General features: G+C 44.9%; 1 protein-coding gene and 1 long non-coding RNA gene across 4 annotated transcripts in view; both read left to right on the top strand.

Annotated features, from left to right (window-relative positions):
* Positions 1 to 23,399, top strand: part of NAPB (NSF attachment protein beta) — an 87,171-nt gene that overhangs the window by 12,777 nt on the left and 50,995 nt on the right. The window lies entirely within an intron of this gene.
* On the top strand, positions 1,969 to 17,174 carry LOC140849545 (uncharacterized). Of its 2 annotated transcripts, none has more exons than XR_012131551.1 (2): positions 1,969 to 12,963; positions 15,496 to 17,174. It is a non-coding gene; the product is annotated as an uncharacterized lncRNA (long non-coding RNA). The 2 variants fall into 2 exon arrangements; XR_012131550.1 differs by having other exon boundaries at positions 1,969 to 14,622.

The raw sequence follows: 23,399 nt of genomic DNA, 5'->3' as shown, positions 1-23,399 counted from the left end.
CTAGGTTTTCCAGCTTGTTGGCATATAGGTTTTCATAGTAGTCTTTAATAATTCTTTGTATTTCTGTGGAGTCTGTCGTGATTTTTCCATTCTCATTTCTGATTATGTTGATTTGTGTTAACTCTCTTTTTCTCTTAATAAGTTGGGCTAGAGGCTTATCTATTTTGTTTATTTTCTCAAAGAACCAGCTCTTGGTTTCGTTGATTTTTGCTATTGTTTTATTCTTCTCAATTTTGTTTATTTCTTCTCTGATCTTTATTATGTCCCTCCTTCTGCTGACTTTAGGCCTCATTTGTTCTTCTTTTTCCAGTTTTAATAATTGTGATGTTAGACTATTCATTTGGGATTGTTCTTCCTTCTTCAAGTGTGCCTGGATTGCTATATACTTTCCTCTTAAGACTGCTTTCGCTGCATCCCACAGAAGTTGGGGCTTAGTGTTGTTGTTGTCATTTGTTTCTATATATTCCTCGATCTCTATTTTGATTTGTTCATTGATCCATTGATTATTTAGTAGCATGTTGTTAAGCCTCCATGTGTTTGTGAGCCTTTTTGTTTTCTTTGTAGAATTTATTTCTACTTTCATACCTTTGTGGTCTGAAAAATTGGTTGGTAGAATTTCAATATTGTGGAATTTACTGAGGCTCTTTTTGTGAGCTAGTATGTGGTCTATTCTGGAGAATGTTCCATGTGCACTTGAGAAGAATGTATATCCTGTTGCTTTTGGATGTAGAGTTCTATAGATGTCTATTAGGTCCATCTGTTCTAGTGTGTTGTTCAGTGCCTGTGTGTCTTTACTTATTTTCTGCCCGGTGGATCTATCCTTTGGGGTGAGTGGTGTGTTGAAGTCTCCTACAATGAATGCATTGCAGTCTATTTCCCTCTTTAGTTCTGTTAGTATTTGCTTCACATATGCTGGTGCTCCTGTATTGGGTGCATATATATTTAGAATGGTTATATCCTCTTGTTGGACTGAGCCCTTTATCATTATGTAGTGGCCTTCTTTATCTCTTGTTACTTTCTTTGTTTTGAAGTCTATTTTGTCTGATATTAGTACTGCAACCCCTGCTTTCTTCTCACTGTTGTTTGCCTGAAATATGTTTTTCCATCCCTTGACTTTTAGTCTATGCTTATCTTTGGGTTTAAGGTGAGTTTCTTGTAAGCAGCATATAGATGGGTCTTGCTTTTTTATCCATTCTATTACTCTATGTCTTTTGATTGGTGCATTAAGTCCATTTACATTTAGGGTGACTATTGAAAGATATGTACTTATTGCCATTGCAGGCTTTAGATTCGTGGTTACCAAAGGTTCAAGGTTAGCTTCTTTAGTATCTTACTGCCTAACTTAGCTCGCTTATTGAGCTGTTATATACACTGTCTGGAGATTCTTTTCTTCTCTCCCTTCTTATTCCTCCTCCTCCATTCTTCATATGTTGTGTGTTTTGTTCTGTGCTCTTTTTAGGGGTGCTCCCATCTAGAGCAGTCCCTGTAGGATGCCCTGTAGAGGTGGTTTGTGGGAAGCAAATTCCCTCAGCTTTTGCTTGTCTGGGAATTGTTTGATCCCACCATCATATTTAAATGATAGTCGTGCTGGATACAGTATCCTTGTTTCAAGGCCCTTCTGTTTCATTGCATTAAGTATATCATGCCATTCTCTTCTGGCCTGTAGGGTTTCTGTTGAGAAGTCTGATGTTAGCCTGATAGGTTTTCCTTTATAGGTGACGTTTTTCTCTCTAGCTGCCTTTAAAACTCTTTCCTTGTCCTTGATCCTTGCCATTTTAATTATTATGTGTCTTGGTGTTGTCCTCCTTGGATCCTTTCTGTTGGGGGTTCTGTATAATTCCATGGTCTGTTCGATTATTTCCTCCCCCAGTTTGGGGAAGTTTTCAGCAATTATTTCTTCAAAGACACTTTCTATCCCTTTTCCTCTTTCTTCCTCTTCTGGTATCCCTATAATACGAATGTTTTTCCTTTTGTATTGGTCACATATTTCTCTTAGTGTTGTTTCATTCCTGGAGATCCTTTTATCTCTCTCTATGTCAGCTTCTATACGTTCCTGTTCTCTGGCTTCTATTCCTTCAATGGCCTCTTGCATCTTATCCATTCTGCTTATAAATCCTTCCAGGGATTGTTTCACTTCTGTGATCTCTTTCCTGACATCTGTGATCTCCTTCCGGACTTCATCCCACTGCTCTTGCATTTTTCTCTGCATCTCATCCCACTGCTCTTGCATTTTTCTCTGCATCTCATCCCATTCTCTTGCATTTTTCTCTGCATCTCTGTCAGCATGTTCATGATTTTTATTTTGAATTCTTTTTCAGGAGGACTAGTTAGGTCTGTCTCCTTCTCAGGTGTTGTCTCTGTGATCTTTGTCTGCCTGTAGTTTTGCCTTTTCATGGTGATAGAGATAGTTTGCAGAGCTGGTACAAGTGACTGCTGGAAGAGCTTCCCTTCTTGTTGGTTTGTAGCCTTTTCCTGGGAGAATAGCGACCTCTAGTGGCTTGTGCTGGGCAGCTGTGCGCAGACTGGGCTTCTGCTTCCCGCCCAGTTGCTTTGGGGTTTATCTCCGCTGTTGCTGTGGGCTTGGCCTGGCTGGGGCTGTTCCTCCAAAATGGTGGAGCCCCGTTGGAGGGGGAGCAGCCAGGAGACTATTTATCTCCGTAAGGGGCCTCTGTGCTCCCTGCTGCCCAGGGGGTTAGAGTGCCCAGAGATCCCCAGATTCCCTGCTTCTGGACTAAGTGACCTGTCCTGCCCCTTTAAGATTTCCAAAAAGCACTCTCCAAACCAAAACAACAGCAGCAACAATGAGAGAGGGAACAGAAAGAAAGAGAAAAAAAAAAGGAAAAAAAAGGAAAAAACAAGCGATTTTTTTTTTTTTTTTGTCCTCAGGTGCCGGTCCCAGGCACCCGCTCACTGGTCCTGCTGCCCTGTCTCCCTAGCACCAGGGTCCCTGTCCTTTCAAGGCTTCCAAAAAGCACCCACCCACCGGTCCCGCAGGGAAGGAACGCTCAATATTCTTTGTCCTCAGGCACTGGTCCCACGCACCCGCTCACCAGTCCCGCCGCCCTGCCTCCCTAGCACCGGGGTCCCTGTCCCTTCAAGGCTTCCAAAAAGCACTCGGCAAAAAGAGAGAAAAAAAAGGGGAAAAACGTGCGATTTCTTCCGTCCTCAGGTGCTGGTCTCAGGCACCCACCCACCGGTCCCACAGGGAAAAATGCGGGATATTCTTTGTCCTCAGGTGCCGGTCCCAGGCACCCGCTCACCAGTCCCGCCGCCCTGCCTCCCTAGCACCGGGGTCCCTGTCCCTTTTAGGCTTCCAAAAAGCACTCGCAGAAAAGAGAAAAAAAAAGGGGAAAAACGCGCGATTTCCTCTGTCCTCAAGTGCCGGTCTCAGGCACCCGCCCACCGGTCCCGCAGGGAAAAACGGGGGATATTCTTTGTCCTCAGGCGCCGGTCCCAGCCACCCACTCACCAGTCCCGCCACCGTGCCTCCCTAGCACTGGGGTCCCCGTCCCTTCAAGGCTTCCAAAAAGCGCTTGCCAAAAAGAGAAAAAAAAAAAAAGGGGAAAAACGCGCGACCTCCGTCCTCAGGCACCGGTCTCAGGCACCCGCCCCCAGGTCTCGCAGGGAGAAACGCGGGATATTCTTTGTCCTCCGGCGCCGTTCCCAGGCACCTCCTCACCGGTCCCGCCACCCTGCCTCCCCAGCAACGGGGGCCCGTCCCTCTAAGGCTTCCAAAAAGCGCTCGCCAAAAAAAAAAAAAAAAAAAAAAATCGCTCCGGTTTCTCTCCACCCGCCGGGAGCCGGGGGGAGGGGCGCTCGGGTCCCGCCGGGCCTGGGCTTGTATCTTACCCCCTTCACAAGGCGCTGGGTTCTTGCAGGTGTGGATGTGGTCTGGATGTTGTCCTGTGTCCTGTGGTCTCTATTTTAGGAAGATTTTTCTTTGTTATATTTTCATAGCTCTATGTGTTTTTGGGAGGAGATTTCCACTGCTCTACTCACGCCGCCATCTTGGCTCCGCCCTCCGAAACATTTTTTTGAGAAGTCATATTAATAGAAATAGACCCTACCAACAGCGCATGGGGGGGCAATGCAAGCCGCCACATGTGTGTCATTGTTTACATTAAAGGTTGTACTATTATCCCAATCTAACCCTCCCATAGCCACCCTTATTTTCCACCAAGAGGTTTGAGGGTACCCATCTGAAGTGTACCAAAGTCCCATAGAGAGTCCTCTGTATTGCGGGGCCAGCGTCTTTGAATTTGGTCCTAAAGACCAGTCCACAATGTAAAGTTCTTTAGTGATGTTCATCTGCTGTGACCACCACCTGTGCCTGCAAGTGAAGGGGAGCCCTTGCACTTTGTCCAGGGTAGTGGCAATGTGTCATTTTTAAGTGAAGATGAAGATGTAAGCACACTCACGCAGGGTGGTCAGAAGGCAAGGTGCCGTTGCTCCTATTGCTAGGTGTTCTGATGGGCCTCCCAAAATGTCAGAATCATTGGAGTAAATCTGTACCTCAGGAGACTTCCAACTGACTGGATGGAGCAGAGGAGGGTCAGGAACATAAGCTGAATATATGCACTGAACTGCTTGCTCCGCTGCTTGCTCTTCAGCTGGGGTCCTCCAAAGCTGGAGCAGGATCAGGAGGAATATGGTCTGCATGATGCACCAGCCTTTCTGGCAACCACTTTGGGCCCTCAGCATCCTGTGGAAAGACACAAACGTGTCCTCGCCTCCAAAGAAGGACGGGATCTGGACCTTGCCATGCCCCCGTCAGAGGATCTTTCCATCGCACCTGTGCGGGGGGCGGATGACCACCAGAGCACCAAAAGTGCTCTGTAGAACTGCGTCCCGCAAGGTCTAGAGTTAAAAAATTTTAAATATAGAGTGCTTGGGATAAATAATTCAAAGGTGTAATGGGGTGTAACTCCCCCTTCTTAATTTTATTGAGTTGGACTTTCAAAGTGCCATGGGCTCTTTCAACAATGCCTTGGCCCTGGGGATTATAGGGGATGCCTGTCTTGTGGGCAGTACCCCATTGCGCACAAAATGTGTGAAAGTGGCTACTGGTATAGCCAGATCCATTGTCCGTTTTAATCAGTTTAGGAATGCCGATAACAGCAAAGCAAGAGAGGCAATGATGAATAACTTGTGAAGTGGATTCTCCAGAGAGAGCGGTAGCATGCAAGAAACCTGAATAGGTGTCAGTGGTAACATGAACATATTTTAATTTTCCTAATTCAGGGATGTGCGTGACATCCATCTGCCACAGGTGATTTGGCAGGAGGCTGTGAGGGTTGACACCAAGTTGTGGAAGGTTGAAATGCTCAGGACAGGTCGAGCATCGTTTAACAATTTGTCTCGCAGCTTCTCTAGTGATGTGAAAATATTTGTGAAGACTATGACTGTTTTGATGATGTAATGAGTGAGAGTGCGTAGCCTTTTCTATTTGTGTAAGGCCTATGCAGCACGTGGCTGCATCAGCTAATGCATTACCTGCTGTCAAAGGACCAGGTAACATAGTGTGAGCACATATGTGACCTATATAACAGCGCTCTGTCCGCTGTTGAAGCAAAGACTGTATCTGTACAAAAAGCTGCTGGATGGCTGTAGTAGAAGTGTCAATGAGAAGAACAGTCTCCAGTCGGGAGACTGCACTGACTACATACTGGCTGTCTGAGTAAAGATTAAATGAGGACGAAAAGTGGAGCAGAACTAAAGCCACAGCACGCAGTTCTACCACTTGTGCTGAGGCTGGAGTGGTGTGGTGCGAAAAGGCTTTGCCATGCACTACATACACAGCTGTGCCATTGCTGGAGCCATCCGTGAAGATAGTGGGTGCACCTTCAATAGGTGAGCCACAAATTTTTGAAATGGCTCATCAGGCCTTTGCCTGATTTTAGAGACCTCCTCTGTTCCATTAGTATTTTCTGGGAGAGCCTTCCATGCTCTTCTAGCTGCCGCATTTGTTTGAGCATATACTGCTAACTGAAAGACCAACTGTTCATCCACCTCAGCATATTGGCCCTCTCCCGCCAACATGTCAAAAACAATGAGTATTTGCTGAGCAGCATTAGTCCTAGCTGTTTTCTGACAATTCTCATAAAATTCTGATTTCCATAGCAGATAATCTCCCCCTGTAAGACATGCATGTGCTAAGGACTTCCAGTCTCCTGTGGGCAAAGCCTCTGTAGTTGTAGCTTCTAAGATGGTTAATGTAAATGGAGCAGTGGGGCCATATTTATTGCAGGCCTCTTTCAGCTCTTTCAACTGTTTGAAAGGAAATGGCACATGTTGTCTGAATACCTCTCCGTTGTCACCTGGTCGTTCTAACACTGGATAGGCAAAAAATTCTTGTGTGTCCTCTCCCTGATCTTGAGCTTGTTGTAGTACTGCCTCAAGAGGAGTAACTTTTTGCTGTCTTTTCTGCATATTAACTGGGAGCACACGAGGCTTTTCTTTCTTAGACTCCATGGGCTGTTTTTCTTTCTGTTCTAAACCCTTCTCTGTCTTTCGCTCCACTGTTTTCTCTTTAGTTTGTTCTGAGGATATAAGCTGAACAGGATCAAAATCTGCCCTTTCAAGGGGAGCTGTTCCAGCCTTACAGAGGAGTCTCTTCTCTCGGGGTGTGGCTGTCCCATCTTTGCTGCGCTTCTAAGGCTAAAGTAAGCCACTTCAGGGTGCCCTGAATTTCATTCCACCGCGCTTCGAAAGGTATTCTGGATGGGTCTGTGGCGACTGTCCGCGTTGCTGTGAGCAGGGATGGATAAACTTTCTTGCTAGAGCCTATGGAGGCTATCTCTGTTGTTTGTATCTCCTTATCACAAAGTTGAACTAAAGCTTCCTCCTCTAGAGGGCTCTGTTCCTCCTCCATCTCCTCGTCCGAGCCGCTGTCCGGTTCGTGATAAGATGGCTTCTGCCCTTCCGGCGCTTCTAATGGCAGAGCAGACGGGGAGATGGCTGGAGAAGCAAGATTGCTTTTGTTTTCCTTAGTGGCTTGACCCGTACCAGGGGCATGCTCTTTCACATTTTCTATCTTAAATCCTTCATGCCTAAGATCTAAAGAATCTCTAATCAAGGTCCACAGTCCAAAAGTATGTACTGGAACCTTCTTTGGTCTGTGGGCAGAATAATAAGTTTGTAATCCCTCTCCTACCTTATTCCATAAATCTATGTCTACTGTCCCTTCTCCTGGAAACCACAGGCAGACTTCCTTAATAAAGTCTAAAAATCTTTCTAATTGGGGCTTCCCTGCTAGAATTCCCCTAATAGCCAATAATTTCTTCAACCTGCAGACATAAAGCTGTTTGCTTCCTGCCTGTCCCATATTGGACTCCCAGAAAAATCACCATGTTCACGTCTCTTGTGCGCCTCTTCTCTCACGCGTCTTCTCTAGTTATTCTGGCCAGGACTTTTTCTTCTCGACGTGGTGGCCCTCACCTCCCTCTCTTCAGGTCCCTGTTTGGGTGCCACTTGATGCGGTCCGGCCACCCCGAGTCGAGCAGGTCCTGAAGTGCAGAAGGGGGGTGAAGAAAACAAAGACAGACAGAAAAAACTGGGAGGGCTGACGCTCCTGCACGTCGCCAGCAAAGCTGTATTAGAGTCCAGAGTATTTATACAGCAAAAAAGGCACACTATTCCAGGAAATAGCATTATCCAATAGACAATCAAGCACAGTATTGACGTCAGTGGTAGCCGGGCAAAGGTAGGCACAGCAGGGCTCCTTCAGTTGGTCATGGAATGTGTAAACAGGATGTTCTTTGTTCTCCATTCCTGCCACATCAGCAAGTGGGGGAAGGGGCATCAGCCCGCTCCCCACAATCACTCATTATCCTAATTGTAGATGAAGAACTGTTAGCAGTTCATACCACTCATGCTGAGTTTGTGGCAATGCTGTATTGTTACTATTGTTCTGTAGCCCTTCCTGTTTTGTTGTTTTCTGTAAAGTTAGATGAAAATATGCCTTGTATACCTGAGAAAAGTCAGTCATGTATTCTGTGTGTAAGGCACAATTCCCTGCTTGCCTGCAAGATGTCAGTGTCCCTTCCACAGCCCCCTGCAGCTGTCACATGAAACCACTTGTGGATAAAGTGAAGGTTCCTGTGGCCAGGATTCTCACCTGGCCCTGGTCGGCTAGGTCACTACACAAGTGTGGGCAATAAGAGCTCCCCGCCCAGTGCTCTGGGTGATATGGTGGCATGGCTGCAAGGCTACAGGAAAGCAGAGCAGAGGCTGGAGTTGTGGCAGTGCCAAGGACAGAGCTTGAGATGGTTGCACAGGTAGAGAGACCCAGAGGCAGAGACCGGCTTGCTGCATGCAGACTTGCTTTGAGTGGACGGAATTCTAGTGATTGACCTGCCACGTGAAAATAAAGTTGGCTATCACCCCAAGAACATTCTGCTGTCATTTCTTTGGTCACATTGAATCCATAGTGAACTTGCCCAGGGCTGAAACCCATTGGCAAGACAATACTGTTAGTGATGTTTATTTTGATATACTGCCAGGTAAATATTGCTGTGTTTTTGTAGTTGTAGAATTAAATTAAAACTGCTCTTTCTGAAGGGCTTAGCATTATTACTATAGCAAAACTACCACCAAAAGAGTAGTGTTGTCATTTCATTTGTTTCCATAGATGAGCTCTTGAATTTTGTTAGTTTCAAATTTTAATTTAGAATCTTAATGAATTTCTAGTATGATCTTAAAACTGCCTGGGTCTGACAGTAAAGTAGTTTTGAATTGCTAAGGTCTCTCACTGTCCTCTCCCTCTTGTCACTAGGAGACTAGGGAAAACCTACACAGTGTACCTCAAAGACTGTGGTTGTGTTAGAATGACAACGGGAAGGTGTTCTGGGTGATTAATGCTTTCTTTTCTTGCTTTTAAATCTTCCCCATCATGCGAGCTTGTAATAAGAGCCATAAATCTGGCAGTGTCAAAGTAAATTTAACAAGGTGCCGTTGCATTATTTTGAAATATGAATCTATAATTAGTCTTAGCTATTTGTGAAAATTGGGAATATTTCTTGAGCATTGCAGGCCATTAATTATTGGTATTCTTTGCTTGGCTTTATTTCAACAAAGATTGTGTATAAGTTTTGCCAAAATATGGTAGAGACATGTGGTAGCATTTATAAAGCATTTAAGGTGTCCTCAGTTAAAATAGATACTCAAATGCAGATTGAACTTTAAAAAAACCATTAAGCTCATATTTACTTGGAAGAAATATGTATATTTTTCTTATGTAATGTAAGAAATAAAATACCATATATTGGATAATTATTTTACATATTATATGTGAACTGTAATGTGTATTATTATATACAAGAAGACCAAATACAAGCTGTAGTTCTCATTTACTATTTGGGGGCCTTGGCCAAGAAGTCACCCTCAGACTTTCTGTCGTTTTCAATGTTCAAACAGGCAGAGGGAAGGGACGTAAGAGTCATAAGTATTGAATGGGGTGTCACTGTGCTTGTTGAGGTGCATAGAGCTGTATGACTGTTAATTATAATCATTTGGTTTTCTGATTTTAGTATCAAGTTACATGTATCAGATGATTACCGGATAGGCCTTTTTTCTGTTTGCATTTTTTGCAGTGTTCATATAACTCATTCTTGTGAGCTGTGTGAGGTGCAGAGTTGTTTAGAAGAGGTGGGGAGGGCAGTGGTAGTGTGTGGCTCTAGAATGTAGGTCTTGAGGGGTCTTACTGCTAGGGTCCAACATGCCACCCAGCACAGGGCATGTTGGAGGCTCTAGGTGAGTATTGATGGAGAGAATGGAAATGTGTGAATGTTGATACAAATACTGATTTTTCTTTTACTTTTTTGTCTGGTTTCAGGAGTAAAGGCAACAAAGTGGAGTTCATGTCACTTTATTCTATGTTTTACTTAAATATGTATTTATTATACATATAGCAGTTACATAATGGTAGAAAAAGGCAAGTACAGAAGGGTTTCAATTGAAGAGAATTTTTTCAGAGTCTTCCCTCTCTTCCTAAACCACACTCCCCAAAAGTAACTGTTTTAAACTTTCTCTTTAACTTTTTTGATGGTTACTTCCATAATTCCAAGTAATTTTAGAATATTTCTACTTTCTCTTTAATTTCAGACAGTATCAGTTCTACTAAATATGATGAATTTAACATAGTTTACATGCTTGCATCATCTTTACCTCCTGATTACTTAGTTGATTCTGTATATCTAAACACTACCTTTTATATATAAGTAATTTAAACCTACATTAATACTTTACATTTTTTCCCAAAGATTCCCCTGTTTCTGTGAGTTATACAGTGGCCATGAATATATTGTCTGTAAGGCTGGAGGCACCAGTGGGAGGGGTGAGCGCGTCGGACACTGATGACGTGCCAAAGTCCCTGGCTGCTGCCCCCTCCCACGTCGGACACTGATGACGAGCCAAAGTACCTGGCTGCTGCCCCCTCCCAACCTGAAAAATGTGCCTTAGGCTAGCCAATCCTCACGCCGCTGTGAATCTATGCTCTGCCTCCCCCTACCTTCTTTAAAAACTTACTGCCTGCCCTGCTGGGCACAACTTCTCCAGCCTGTGTTTCAGACTGGTCAACCTCGCCCAGGATTGCGCTCAAATAAACTGCCTGGCCCTTTGTTGCCTCTTGCCTGCTTATTTTGGTTAGAATTTATCTTACATTTGGTGCTGAAGAACCTGGGAAGGAGTGTGAGCGTGGGGCCCCAACTGGCCATCGGTGGCCCTGCCCCCTCCTTCCCTGACCCAGGACCTCATCCTGCTCTCCACTGCGTAGACTATTTTCTGGTGAGTCCCTCAGTTTCCCCTGGTCTGTTTCCCTTCCTAACTGTGTTTCACCTGGTCCATTCGAAATTGTAGCTATGTCCAGGTTGGGGCATCTGGCCCATCTGCTGCGGACATCTGGGATACCCGCTCCTGGCCGTGCGGTGTGGGAGACGTCCCTCACCCAGGCTCCCAGGCCGTCTCCCTTGACTTGGCGCACTTGGGACACTGGGTGCTCCTCTCAGCAGGATTAGTTGAGAGGGTGACGCAGACATGGGGAACCAGCCCTTGAAAGCAGAGGCTCAGACCCCACTGTGGTGTCTCAGTTCTAATTTGGCTACTCCATATTTGTCCTGGGAAGTTTGCAAATGGAAGCTGGTCTTCCTTTGCTCTCAGGCCAGGCCTCAGTATCCCTTGGACAACCAGTCTCGCTGGCCCCTTGAGGGAACTTTCGATTTTGGCCTCACCAACTTGACTAATTATTGCCACCGGAACGGAAAGTGGGGTGAAATCCCATATGTGCAGGCTTTTTGGACTTTGTGCGCCCACCCAGATCTGTGTGTTAAGTGTACTCCTTCCCAAGTTTTGTTGGTCCAGGCTTCCTCCAAAGACCACCGATCTCTACCACTTCTATTACTGGGAGGCTCTTCTCTGATGGACTCAGCAGAAGATCTCGGCTACCCCCCTTCCTGCTCCTCCAGGCCCACCGTGGGGGCCAGCTCCCTTCCTCAAAGTTCATGTCCTCACCCCCTCCCCCTCCTTTCCCTCTCCATCATCTTGTTCCTCTTCTCTTCCTGCTTCTATTCCATCTTGTTCCTCTTCTCATCCTGCCTCTCCACCATTCTTGTTCCTCTTCTCTTCCTCCCTCTCCGCCATCTTGTTCCCCTTCTCTTCTGGTCACGCCGCCGTCTTGCTCCACAGGTGCCGACTCCACTTCAGAAAAAAACAGGTAAAACCCCCCCATATCCTAGTCCCCGGCCTTCAAGTTCCACATAGATTCCCAAGTTGTATCCCTCACTGCCAGTGTTGCCTCCTCCGTCCTCTCCTTCAAACCCGCTGCCATCCTCACTGCGGCTGGTGCCCAACTGGTCTAGCCCTCCTGTAACCCGCTCTAAGTCACAGCGGTCTCAAGCTCATGTAATGGCTCCTCTGAGAGAAGTGACGGGAGCTGAGGGAGTGGTGCAAGTTCATGTTCCTTTTCCCTGGCAGACTTGTCCCAAGTAGAACAGTGATCAGAGTCCTTTTCCTCCAACCCTGTAATGTTCGCTAAACAGTTTAAATATCTCACTTGAACTTACAAGCTCACCTGGCACAATGTACATGTAGTCCTCCAATCTACTCTAACCTGGAGGAATATGACTGTGTCACGGCGGTGGCACAGCACTGTGCCAATGAGGCCCATGCCACAGATGAACGGGAACCTATGGGCAGAGAAGCTATTCCTCTACAAGAACCTCTGTGAGATTATAATTCTCCCAAGGGTGAAGCATGCCGGGGTCGCATGGTTCGCTACTTGTTGGCAGGTAGGAACTCAACCACCCAAAAGGCCATCAATTATGATAAGCTTAGAGAAATTACCCAGAAGCCTGATGAAAACCCATCATAATTCCTCAGGTGCCTAAAAGAAACCCTAGGAGCTTTTACTAAGATCGACCCAGCCTCAGTGTTAGGTTCCTCTCTCCTGGCCATACATTTTATAACTCAGTCAGCTCCTGACATCACGTGCAAGCTTAAAAAGGCTGAGGATGGTCCCCAGACCCCTCTAGGAGACCAAGTAGATATGGCATTCAAAGTTTTTCATGCCCGAGAGGACGAAAGCGAGAGGAGGTCAGCTGCCTAAATGGCAGAACAAGCTCGCGCCATAAAAGCTGCTCTGCGGCTGGCTCGTGGAGATCGTCGGAGTGTCCCTGAAGATCGACTCGAACCTCTGGGCCCTTTCAGTGCAGCGAAGAAGGGCACTGGGCACGGAAGTGCCCCAACCCACGCAGACCAACCAAACCATGCCCCAGCTGTGGTAAGCGAGGTCATTGGAAAGTGGACTGTCCACTAGGGGTGGTCCTCCTCCAGTGGCAGAGCCACACGGGGGGCAGACACCTTCGAAAGACTACCCTTCAGACCTGCTGGGCATCCTCGAAGATTGAAGACAACTGGACTCAGACACCCCGATCACCCTCGCTGAGTCTAGGGCAAAGCTGTGGGTAGCAGGTAAGCCCATCTCCTTGGTGAACACAGGGGCTACCTACTCTGTTCTCCCCTCCTTTAAAGGGCCTTTATACCCTGCCAGAGTCTCCGTAGTTGGGGTCATGGGAACCCTTTCCAGGCCTTTAGAGATGGGCCCGGTGGCCTGCACCTTCCAAGGCATCCTGTTTACCCATTCCTTTCTAGTCATGCCTTCCTGTCCTACCCCTTTGTTAGGACGGGATTTGCTCTATAAGTTAAGAGCCTCTATTTCTCTCCTACCTTTTGAAAGCTTACAAGACGCCAGAAGTTCCCTCATTGCTTTGGTCAGCGAAGGGGAGTTGGATGATGGGGACCTGAGTCTCCCAACTCCCTGGACTGCTGCCAGTCTGGTCGTGTGGGACATCTCCACCCCTGTGGTGGCAACCCACCATACCCCGGTTTTAATACGCCTTAAAGACCCACCCCATTTCCCTTCTTGGCCTCAGTTTCCTATTTTGCAGGCTCACTGAAGGGAAGGGAACTACAGCCTATTCATCATCTGTTCTCGCAGGGGCTTTTAGTACCCACGAACTCTCCATGCAATACTCCCATCTTGCTGGTAAAAAAGCCTGGAGTGTATCGCCTCATTCAAGACCTCCGAATAATTAACGAGGCTGTTATTCCCTTACACCCAGTAGTGCCTAACCCATATACTCTTCTGTCTCAGGTCCCTTCTGGTACCTCTCATTTTACTGTACTAGACCTTAAAGATGCTTTCTTCACTATACCTCTCCACTCAGACTCACAGCCGCTATTTGCCTTCATGTGGGAAGACCCTGACACCTGTCAATCTAGACAATTAACCTAAACAGTTCTACCTCAGGGTTTTAGAGATATCCCCCATCTTTTTGGACAGCCCTGGCAGAGGACCTCCTGCGACAACCAATGGGCGAGAGTACTCTCCTCCAATACGTGGATGATCTTTTACTTTGCAGCCCCTCAAAAGAGACCTCGGTTCTAGACACCACATCCCTTCTTAATTTCCTGGCAGGCATGGTATACAGGGTATTCCCTGCCAAAGCACAGCTGTCTCTACCTCAAGTTACATACCTCGGGCTAGCTCTAACCCCCACCACTAGAGCCCTAACAGCAGACTGATCAGCTGTAATTAAAGCTCTCTTGCCATCTACTTCAGGAGGCAAGATACTATCCTTTCTAGGATTAGTAGGGTTTTTCAGACACTGGGTGCCTAACTTTGCCCTTCTGGCCAGACCACTATGCAGCTGCCACAGAGACCCCTACTGGGCCACTAATTGACCCACCGAAGTAGCTTTTGCTTTCAGTTGCAAAATGCGTTGCTCTCATCCCACCCCCCCTTTGATGCTCCCCAACTTAACTAAGCCCTTTACCCTACATACAGCAGAGAGGGCAGGGGTAGCAACCGGGGTGCTGGTACAGCCAGTAGGGCCAGGGTACCATCCCGTTGTCTTTCTCTCCAAACATACCACCACCAGGGGGTGGCAGCCTTGCCTCCGAGCCCTGGCAGCTGCGGAAAGCCTGGCCCAGGAAGCTCTGAAATTAACTCCAACAGCCCATTACTGTGTATTCCCAACACCAAGTGCAAGATTTTTTAAGTCATAAATCCCTGGCCTCTTTGAGTCAAGAATACAAGAATTCCATCTTCTGTTCATTGAACATCCACAGGTAACCCTACAAGTTTCTCCACCCCTTAACCTAGCTTCCTTGCTTCCCGTCAGCCCACTCATTCCTGTGTAGAGATTGTTGAGGCCCTTAGAAAACCTAGAGAGGGCCTACAAGACATGCCCCTCGAGGACCCTGACTTGACTTTTTTCATGGATGGAAGCTCGGTGAAAGAGAGTGACAGAGTGCGAAGGGCAGCCTATGCAATGGTGACTGTTGCAAGTGATAGAAGCAAACCTACTCCCATCTGGGACCACCTCCCAGAAAGCCGAATTAGTAGCTCTTACCCGGGTGTTACAGCTAGTGGCTGGGAAGAGAGCCACAATTTATACTGACTCTAAATATGCCTTTCTAATTACACACACTTATGCTGCGATTTGGAAGGAAAGGGGCCTCCTTACCACTAAGGGAACCCTGATCATCAATGGCAGGGCTATCAGCCACCTGCTACAGGCCCTACAGGACCCCAAAGAAGTGGCCATCGTGCATTGTAAAAGACATCAGACTAGAAATGATCCAGTAATCAGGAGTAATGCGTTAGCAGATGCCATGGCCCGACAGTTAACATCCGAGTCTAGCCAACCCTCTGTGCTCTTTCCCCCTCTCTATTGCCCCAATACCCTGATGACGAATGGCGACTGCTTCTACATCAAGGGGGGATGTTAAGAGATCAGGGATGGATATACCTTGGGGGATGAATTGCCCTATCCCAAGCCCAAGGCAGAGATATCATATCCAACATTCATCAATTTCTACACATTGAACCAGAAGCCATGCACCGGTTTCTTTCCCCCATATTTGCCCCTTATGGTCTCCACAAGGCAATAGGTCAAGTGCACCAGACCTGCACTACTTTTCATTGTGTCTCGTCTCAAGGTGCTCTGAAGACCTGGATGGCCCTCCACCAGATGAGAGAAATGATCCCCGGACAAAACTGGCAGGTCGATTTCATCCATATGCCTAGGCATAAAAAACTCCAGTATGTACTAGTTTTAGTTGATACCTTTTCAAGGTAGATCGAGGCCTTCTCCACCTACTGAGAGACTGCATCAGTGGTGGTGCAAGTGCTGGTAGAACACATCGTTTAGGTTAAGAACACATCATTTTGAGCTCCCCACTTCAATCTGATAACAGACCTGCCTTCATTTCCCAAGTCACTCAGCTAACAGCTGAGGCTCTCAATATCACCTGGAACCTCCATATACCCTATTACCCCCAATCATTGGGTAAAGTTGAAAGAGCTAACGGTCTTCTAAAGGACCAACTAACTAAGCTGTCTCTAGAAGTAAAGCTCTTGTGGCCTGATCTTCTCCCCATTGCTCTCACTCGGTTGCATGCTGCCCCCTGGGGACTGGCTGGCCTAAGTGCATTTGAGCTAATGTATGGTAGGCCCTTCTTACTGAACACAGGCCTGCCCTCTCCTACCTTCCCTACTTTTCACTGTTGAAACATCTCAGGGAACACACAAACCAGCTCCTACCCCAACCCACGTCGTCCAACAACCCAGAAAATGCAGCGATCCTTCAGCCAGGAAACGAAGTACTTCTAAGAGAACTCCAGCCTTGATCACTCCAACCACAGTGGACAGGACCATACACGGTGATCTTTACCACTCCCACAGCTGCCAAATTATTGGGACACTCCCCGTAGTACCACATCTCCAGGCGCAAACGAGCACCCAGTCATGATAAGTGGAAGTCTAGTGAGACGGGGCCTCTCCATTTGTGCCTTACTCACATTAGTCTAGCCACAACGACCCATCCAGCTCCAGCAAACTGGGTCTGTAACATGCATTAAATCAGGTAAACTCCAACTCCACCAGTTAGTACCCAAGAGATGTTACTTTCAAAAAATACCTTGCCAGCAGAGAGACCAATTATTCTAGGCCGCTGTAATGTTGAGAGATTTCAAAACTAGCTGTCCAAGAGGAATTGGCGCAGCCATTTGCTGGGCATGAAACCCCCCCCACGAATTCTCAAAGAGAGATAACCCCTTGTCCCACCCAATGCTTGTCTTTCCATTCTTTCATCCAAGCTGCCTGCTACAAACAAGCCTCAGTCTGCCTCTCCTCCCTCGGACAACAGTACTGGATGGGACAAAGCCTGGGTTGCTGCAACAACGCCTAGCAGAACAATCTTGCATCGCAGTAAACCAAATGCTGTTACACCAGAACTTGCCCCTTCCCTCCAAGCCTCCTCCAGCCTCCCACCAGCCTTAACCCTACCCACGTCACCCATCCTCAGTTGGAAGTAGCCAGATCGGGTCGGCACCCATTATAACCAAAAGGCTGGAATGTAAGGCTGGAGGCACTGGAGGGAGGGGTGAGCACGTCGGACACTGATGATGTGCCAAAGTTCCCGGCTGCTGCCCCCTCCCAACCTGAAAAATGTGCCTTAGGCTAGCCAATCCTCATGCTGCTGTAAATCTATACTCTGCCTCCCCCTACCTTCTTTAAAAACTTACTGCCTGCCCTGCTGGGCATGACTTCTCCAGCCTGTGTTTCAGACTGGTGAACCTTGCCCAGGATTGTGCTCAAATAAACTGCCTTGCCCTTTGTTGCCTCTCGTCACCTGCTTATTTCGTTTAGAATTTATCTTACATTGTCTAAACTGGGATATTTTTGAGACGCCAAGAAAATGAGTATGAACTAAGAGTGTGCATGCTACCAGTGTTGGGAGGAATTCAGTTTCAGAGACAGGTCAGAGTACAAGGTGAGGAAAGAATTTATTAAAGCAAGAATGTCAGGGAATGACAGAACAGAATGATAAAGGAATTCAATTGAACTGCCACTCAGCATGGGGCACATCCCCTGCAAACTCCTTAAGCCAGTGTCACCTGGTGTCCAGTGTCCACTTGGAGCTGCAGTGCACTGGATGGAGTGAGATTATGTTCTGTGAACTTGCTAGAGGCAAAGAAAGAAGACTTTCAGGCAGGCTATTAAAGAGCGTGAACTTAAGCTGCAGTTCTGTCCCAGTTACCCAGGTGATGGTAAATTGAAAGCCAAATCTGACCTCTCAGCAGCCCCTCCCTCCTCTGAAATAGGACAGAAAGAGTGAAGATTTGAGCTTAAATCTGGAGGATTAGAATGAAAAAGCAAAGTAGCAAAGATGCTCAGCACTGAATAAGCACAGAGACAAAACGTTATTAATTGAGCAGTGAGAAGTTTAAGGCAAAAAGGTGCACACGGGGAGAGGGGTGTGTGGGCTACCTCAGAGAAGAGGTGCCTCTAAGGGTGTAGGGTCTGGGGTTTTACAGGCAGTTAAGAATTTTCAGGAATATGACAAAGGGCTAGGGGGTGTAGATTTGTTAAGTATCTTTAAAATGAGAGATACTAAGTCTCTTCTATTATTAGTCCTATAGGTAATTCTGCAAAATTAACACAAGAAATATACTGCTTTGATTCTTTCCCAGGATATCCTTCCTGGTCTGGGAGCATATCAGTCAAGACCATCTGCCCCTGAGTTATTGTCTGTTTGCTAAAGAGTATGTTAAGAATCTTCTTAATTTTCTAGGTTTTAAAATGCAATCTTACCTTTCAGATGGAATCCTTCCTGTTTTTACTATGCTGTTTATAGCTGGGTTTGTTTGTTAAATTAATCATGATGCTTATCTCCTGTTCAGGTTGCAAATTACTTGATTAGGGGCTGGAGGAGGCAAAAACAGCATGTAGGTTAAGTTGAAGAATAAACTGGGCTTTTTAGGAGGCTACAGTAAATCTTACAATGGCATGATCTGACACAAAGGAGACATTGGCTTTGCTCAGGTACTTGTCTTTATCTGGGGAACATCTGGATATTCCAAGTTACTCTCGACCTTTTGAACTTTAATTGATTAACTCTTTAGCTCTGTTGTGAGTCTTTTCTGGCTCTCTAGTTTTAACTGGTTAACTCTTTTGAGTCCCTTCTAGTGGGCTTTACTGGCCTTATTCTCTTTCCACCCCACTCATATCTATTCTCCTGCCCAACACCAGGACCCAGGGTCATCCTACTTATGGGAGACTTTATGATCTGTTCCTAGGCTTTCACTTTGTGTTCATTTCATTAGATGACAGAAAGTACAGCTTCTGTACTTTCAAATAATTTTCAGTGGTGGCTACTTAGAGCTCATAGTCATGAAACTGGAAATAGCATTTCAGAAAGTTAACCATTTCTATATTTAAATGAGCTTATTATAAGCAATGATAATTTAAAAGTAACAACAGATCAGTACTTTCTTGGGTTAAAAAATATATTTTCATGATAAAGTATCTGTCAATTCCTGCTTTAATAGGAATTTTCATTAGTGATAGAACAGAGTTATATTTTCAAGGCTTTTTCAATATCTGTCAAGGTGAATCTGATTTTTCTCCTTAGTTATTAATATGTTAATGGATATCCTAATATTGAAGTGTCCTTGCATTCCTTGAATAATCCATCTGGGTTATAGTATATTGTATAACAGGCTATTAGATTCTGTTTTAAATATTTTATTTCAGTTTTTTAAATTTACAGTTCTTTTGTGTATAATCTTTATCACATTTAAGTATTGATGATAAGGAGGCTGGTAAAAATAATTTGGAAGGTTTTTTCCTATGCCCTGGTCTTTGAAGGTTTATGTGGAATCCACTTATAGTAAAACTATCTTGGAATTTTTAATGGACTATTTTAAAATAGCTTTCTGTTTTTTCCCTCTGGAATCTGTATCTCTCTCCCTTTGTGTATCTGTGTCTTTCAATCACTATTGAAGTCAGTTTTGGTAAAGTGTATTTTACTAGATTAATTGTTTCATCCTTGTTTTAAAATTTATTTGCAGAATTGTGAAAGTCTTCTGTAATTTAAAAAAAGTTATTTATTTCAGTAGTTACTTCCCTCTTGTCACTTCTTAATTTCTGTTTGTGCTTTTCTTCTTTTTTTCTTGATTCTTTTTGTCCAAACAACTAGTATTTTGACTTAGGAGTTTTACTAGTTTCCAGTTTTCTACCTTATTAATTTCTCCTTTTATTTTTATTGCTTCCTTTCATTTTACCCTCTAGCTTTTTGGAGGGATTGGGAGTTGGTATTTAATTCACTATTTTCATTATTTTATTTATATGGATCCAAATATTCACAGAACACTTTTTCTTTAAAATTATTAATGTTTTAATTGTATCAGATAGGCTCTGATAATGTAGGTTGTTTTTTTTTTTTTACAGTATTTCACTAATTTTTTTAGGAAATTGAACTTTCATTTCATCCCAATATTTTCTTCTGAGGTAGACTTTGTTTTTATTTCAATGAGTTCTTCTACTTGATCCAGAACACTTTCAATCAAATCAAATGTGAAAAGAGCTGAATGTAGTACCTTAAGCTGCATTTCAGGAGGCATGTTAGGGATTTCTTCTGTACCTACAGTTATAGAGTAAAGATCCTTAGACTTCTGGACGTCTTGGCTATTTTCCTGGCTTTTTAAAATTTCTGCTTCATAATGTGCTTTTGACATATTAAGTCCTGTATGGAGTGGCTTTAAGAAATTATTCTGGGCAAGGGAGCCAAGATGGTGGCGTGAGTAGGACAGTGGGAATCTCCTCCAAAAACATATATATTTTTGAAAATACAACAAATACAACTAATCCTAAAAGAGGGACCAGAAGACACAGGACAATGGCCAGACTACATTCACACCTGTGACAAACCAGCACCTGGTGAAAGGGGTAAGATACAAGCCCCGGCTCAGCGGGACCCGAGCTTCTTTCACCCCAGCTCCCGGGGGGAGGAGAGGAGTCGGAGCAGGGAGGGAAAGGGAGCCCAGGACTGCTAAACACCCAGCCACAGCCATCCGCACCAGAGCGCAGACACACAGTGCATGCGTGGGGTGCTGGAAACTAGGGAAACGGAGCAGCAAGATCTTTGAGCGGGTCCCAAAGCCGGCGCCCCTGTGACAAAGAAAAGTGAGTGCTTTTTGAAAGTCTTAAAGGGACAGGGATGCCACAGCTGGACAGAAGCATCCTGGGTTACAGTCCAGCGGCTGGAAATTCCAGGGAACTCTGGGCACACTAGCCCCCTGGGCAACAGCTCTGAGACCCCTCACAGAGGTAAACAGCCAAACAGCCCCCCGTCCATTACCCCTCTGGGGCCCCGCCATAGCAGAGCAGCAGCCTGAGGCTGGCCATGCCCACAGCAAGGGAGCTTCCTCCATACTGGCCGGGCAAGATACAAAGACCCAGTCTACGCAATTGCCCAACACAAGCCACTAGGGGTCGCAGTTGTCCCAGTAAAGAAAGGCCAGGAGCTAATGGAAAGCCTTGGCCCTCCCAGCTGACAGAAAGTCAATAGCTCATCATTGCCCCTATCAATATGAAAAGGCAAAAAAATTTGATCCAGACAAGACTAACCCAGACAGCTTTGATGTCTGCTACATCTTTACCTGAGAAGGAACCTGGGGACATAGATATAACCAGTCTTCCTGAAAAAGAATTTAAAACAGAAGTCATAACCATGCTGATGGACTTGCAGAGAAATATGCAAGAACTAAGGAGGGAGAATACAGAAATAAAACAAGCTCTGGAAGGACTTCAAAACAGAATGGACGAGATGCAACAGACCATTAATGGACTAGAAAACAGAACAGGAACGCAGAGAAGCTGATGCAGATAGAGATAAAAGGATCTCCAGGAATGAAAGAATTTTAAGAGAACTGAGTGACCAATCAAAATGGAACGATATCCGCATTATAGGGGTACCAGAAGAAGAAGAGAGAAAAGGGGATAGAAAGTGTCTTTGAAGAAATAATTGCTGAAAACTTCCCGAAACTAGGGGAGGAAATGGCCTCTCACACCACAGAGGTACACAGAACTCCCATGACAAGGGATCCAAGGAGGGCAACACCAAGACACATAATAAAATGGCAAAGATCAAAGACAAGGACTAAGTATTAGAGGCAGCCAGAGAGAAAAAAAGGTCACTGACAAAAGAAAACCCATCAGGCTATCATCAGACTTCTCAACAGAAACCCTACAGGCCAGAAGAGAGTGGCATGATATCCTTAATGCAATGAAACAGAAGGGCCTGGAACCAAGAATACTGTATCCGGCACGATTATCATTTAACTATGAAGGAGGGATTAAACAATACCCAGACAAGAGAAAGTTGAGGGAATTTGCCTCCCACAAATGACCTCTACAGGGCATCTTACAGGGACTGCTCTATATGGGAGCACTCCTAAAAAGAGCACAGAACAAAACACCCAACAAATGAAGAAGGGAGGAGGAGGAATAAGAAGGGAGAGAAATAAAGAATCATCAGACTGTGTTTATAATAGCTCAATAAGTGAGTTAAGTTAGACAGTAAGATAGTAAAGAAGCTAACCTTGAACCTTTGGTAACCATGAACCCAAAGCCTGCAATGGCAATAAGTACATACCTTTCAATAATCACCCTAAATGTAAATGGACTGAATGCATCAATCAAAAGACACAGAGTAATAGAATGGATAAAACAGCAAGACCCATCCATATGCTGCTTACAAGAGACACACCTCAAACCCAAAGACATGCACAGACTTAGAGTCAAGGGATGGAGAAAGATATTTCATGCAAACAACAGAGAGAAAAAAGCAGGTGTTGCAATACTAGTATCAGACAAAATAGACTTCGAAATAAAGAAAGTAACAAAATATAAAGAAGGACATTACATAATGATAAAGGGCTCAGTCCAACAAGAGGATATAACCATTATAAATATATATGCACCCAATACAGGAGCACCAACATATGTGAAACAAATACCAACAGAATTAGAGGAGGAAATAGAATGCAATTCATTCATTCTGGGAGACATCAACACACCACTCATTGCAAAGGACAGATCCACCAGACAGAAAATAAGTAAGGACACAGAGGCACTGAACAACACACTAGAACAGATGGACCTAATAGACATCTACAGAACTCTACATCCAAAAGCAACAGGATACACATTCTTCTCAAGTGCACATGGAACATTCTCCAGAAGAGATCACATACTAGGCCACAAAAAGAGCCTCAGTAAATTCCAAAAGATTGAAATTCTACCAACCAACTTTTCAGACAACAAAGGCATAAAACTAGAAATAAACTGTACAAAGAAAGCAAAAAGGCTCACAAACACATGGAGTCTTAACAACATGCTCCTAAATAATCAATGGATCAACGACCAAATCAAAATGGAGATCCAGCAATATATGGAAACAAATGACAGCAACAACACAAAGCCCCAACTACTGTGGGATACAGCAAAAGCAGTCTTAAGAGGAAATTATATAGCAATCCAGCCATATTTAGAGAAGGAAGGACAATCCCAAATGAATGGTCTAATGTCACAATTATCGAAATTGGAAAAAGAAGAACAAAAGAGGCCTAAGGTCAGCAGAAGGAGGGACATAATAAAGATCAGAGAAGAAATAAATAAGATTGAGAAGAATAAAACAATAGCAAAAATCAATGAAACCAAGAGCTGGTTCTTCGAGAAAATAAACAAAATAGATAAGTCTCTAGCCAGACTTATTAAGAGGAAAAGAGAGTCAACACAAATCAACAGTATCAGAAATGAGAAAGGAAAAATCATGATGGACCCCACAGAAATACAAAGAATTATTAGAGAGTACTATGAAAACCTATATGCTAACAAGCTGGGAAACCTAGGAGAAATGGAGAACTTCCTAGAAAAATACAACCTTCCAAGACTGACCCAGAAAGAAACAGAAAATCTAAACAGACCAATTACCAGCAATGAAATTGAAGCAGTAATCAAAAAACTACCAAAGAAAAAAATCCCTGGGCCAGACGGA

Source organism: Manis javanica, chromosome 5, assembly GCF_040802235.1.
Source record: "Manis javanica isolate MJ-LG chromosome 5, MJ_LKY, whole genome shotgun sequence".
NCBI lineage: Eukaryota > Metazoa > Chordata > Mammalia > Pholidota > Manidae > Manis > Manis javanica.
Note: the sequence above shows the minus strand (reverse complement) of the source record. Positions and strands in the feature narration are given on the sequence as shown.